This window comes from Otolemur garnettii, unplaced genomic scaffold (assembly GCF_000181295.1).
Source record: "Otolemur garnettii isolate 467f Iridium unplaced genomic scaffold, OtoGar3 scaffold00009, whole genome shotgun sequence".
Classification (NCBI taxonomy): Eukaryota; Metazoa; Chordata; class Mammalia; order Primates; family Galagidae; genus Otolemur; species Otolemur garnettii.
In genome coordinates, this window is record NW_003852404.1 from 6,846,678 (window position 1) to 6,849,954 (window position 3,277).

Consider the following 3,277-nt stretch of genomic DNA (forward strand, 5'->3'; position numbering starts at 1 on the left):
GTGGTTCCAGACTGCTGCTGCCTCACCTGCTCCAAGTGTTGCTAACACTCCGCCTCTCCTACCTGGCCCAGCTCTGGCATCCAATTTGTCTACACTAAACACTGCCATGGCAGGTGACCAAGAGCACCCGATGCGGCACTGCAGAGTATCGTGGCCCGGAAAGCACAGGGCTACTCGAACTCAGTGGCTTTTCCATTATGAGCTCCCCCAGCGAGCGTCTTCTATCTCCTTTAATCATCTTCATCACATCTTCCATTACAGCCTTTAAACCTATCCTTTTGCTCTGAATCCATCACTGCTCTGAGCAGCTTGGCTCAGTGCCTGGGAAAGATTTAAGGAGAGCCAATAAGGCCCACGAGGGTGGAGAACAACCTAGCGGCTGAGATCCTCCAGGGGAAGTGAAAAGGGAGACCAACATCTCAAAGTCCAGCCTCCACACACTCCTCCTACAGGAAGCCCTCCAAGATTTAAGCCTTCTGGAATCAGATTAGTCACAGTAGCTATCATGCTCTGGGTAGCTCCACACTTAGCCAAGCATTGTGCTTGGAACTTTAGGGGTATTAACTCATTTAAATATTAACTATGTATTTAATGAGAATGTAGGCTCAGAGAGGTGAAATAACATAGCCATGGTTGCACAGCATGGGCTTTGGGGCAGAGATTCCAACCCAAGCCAGTGTGACGCCAAAGCTCTTCCCACGGAGCCACACTGCCTGCCACATTGTAGCATTCCATGATGCAGGTGCCACCTCCGGTGTTTTCCAGCAGGGTTTTCAGCCCCTGAAAACCACACCAAGGCTTTCTCATGTGTGTATTTTTCTGTCGTCTTCTCCTTAAGACTGAGAGGTCCCCCCAAATTTGGGAGCTCTTTGAGGTGGAAGCCAGGCCTCCCCAATCAGACAGTAGTTCCTTGAAGGCAGACAATGTGCCTTCTCCATCAGACAAGGAGATCACCCCTTCCCTTCCACTCCACCTCCCACCACTGCTCTGCCCTCCACCCTCCACCCCATCAGTTACTCCATGAATGAGACAAGTGAGAGGGGGCCCACTGTAGGCCCCACCTTCTTCTCCCTGCATGTGGCCCTGGCACCAGCCCTTTCCTGATCCCCTCTTTCATCTCCTTCTCATCGAAGCAAAGAGCACATCCATCATCTCACTAAAAGGAGCCGCGCAGGCCACCCGTGCTCTCCAACAGCTGGAGCAAAGGGAATGTGCATGTCCCTGTGTGCAGGGAGTGGAGGGGCCCTGCAGAACCCACACCGGGACCAGGCCATGCACAGTCTCCAGACCTTTGCCCACCCCCGGTCCCCATAGCAGAGCCCACAGCAATGCTTCAAAACCCCAGCATGGCAATTTCACTCCCAATCTAACTTACCTGCCACATGGCCTTGCTGAAGTCTCCTCTACACTCAACCTGCAAACTCCCACTTCCAGACTTGCCCCTGCCCCTGCTGCTCTAGGGGCCAAACTCCTCTGCTCAGGCATGTCCCCATCCGTGACAAGGGAAGGCCACCCACCTCCCTGGCTGCTTCCAAGGATGAAGGAGGGCATGCGTGCCCAGGCTATGCCTGCGGTGGGGTCACTGTGGCAGTGGCCTGCAGCCAGATACTCCTTCCAGACTGGAGTGGGGGTACCCACATCTCTGCCCTCAGGCTGGGGGCTCCAAGGGTTGTGCCACCACCTTTTACCCTGGTCATTCTTGGGCTTCAGAGTCAGACGTATTTGGGTTTTAATCTTGCCTCTGGTATCTCTAAAAACATAAAATGTTTATAACTCCTGACCCACAGCCCCACTTCAGGAATCGATCCTCAGACATAAAAGCACCATGAGCGATGAAGATTCACTCCACAGCAGCTGTCACAGTGTTGAAAGAGCAGAAATCCTGAAACAGCTGAGACGAGTCTCCAAAGCGGGCCAGGCTGAGCAAGTCCAGCAATTCGTGCCATTGGCCACTAGAAAGCCATTAATGAGAGTAACATCAGTCTTATTGACCTGAGATGTCCAGGATACATTGTGAAGCCAAAAATATATTGCTGGGGGAAAAAAGCAGATTAAGGAGAAAATAAAGTTGGTGAGTAGACATAATAGTGGCACCTCCACTTTCTCGCTGCCCCCCGAGATGTGTATATATGTTTGCATATAAATGTATAGGTGGAGAAGGAGACTGGTTACAGCAGGGAGGCGCCAGTGAGGGAGGGCAGAAAGGGAGCAGCGTCTGTGGCTCAAAGGAGTGGGGTGCTGGCCCCATATGCCAGAGGTAGCAGGTTCAAACTCAGCCCCGGCAAAAAACTGCAAAAAAAAAAAGTGAAAGAAAGGTAGGAATGGCTCATAATATTTTATAGACTTCAGTGTTGTTTAAATTGCTTTAATTAGCATATACCAGTATTTTATAAAAAGAAATAGCAATTTTTAAAACTTCCATCTTGGTTACTGATTTACAGTGGGATTTGGGCACACCAGGACATGAGCCTCAGTCTCTCCGCCAGTAAAATGGGAATAACCATGTCTGTCTTGTGGACTCCCAGTGAGGATTAAAGGCTCATGGCACCTGGTGAATGGGAGGGTGATGGGAAGGAAGGAGTACAGCCCTGTGGCCAATGGCCTCCTTTTGCAGGATACTTACTCCCCTCCACAAATATCACCCCACCTTCTCTGCTACCCCCAGCCACTGGAAGTGCTAATCCAGCCTCTGTCATTTTGCTGCCAAATGACTTTGGCAAAAGCCCATCCCTCTCCGAGCTCCAGTGGCCCCATCCAGAGAAAGGTAGGTGTCTCCCGCTTGCCTCCCATGGGAGCCCAGTGTCCCTGATTCCCTCATGTGGCCAAGCAGGATTCCGTGGAGCCTCTGGATGGGGAATGAGGGAGAGAGAGGCAGAGCTCTTGGTAAACAAGGCTTGTTATGCAAAAGCTCAAAGCTCTGCCCCTGAAAAGCTCACCTGAGGTGTCTAAAACCAGCAGATGAATCCCCAAGTGCTTCGCAAACACAGCTTGAGCAGACCGCTGTCCCTTGGGAATTGGGGTTAAATTCTGGGCTTCTCAGGGAAGAACACAGAAATGTGCTGGATTCCACCAAGGAGGGGAAACAAGAGCAGAAAAGGGAGGAGAAGAGAGGAAGAGGAGGAGACCCTGCCACCATCCCACCACCACCCCCATCTTGTTTTCCAAAAGGCAGGCATGAGACACAAGCCCTGAGTCCTGGAGGTCAGACAGGAGTGTGACGCCTTCCAGAAGGAGCTGCCCCACCTAAGGCTGGGGCTGGCCACTGCCCACCCGGCGG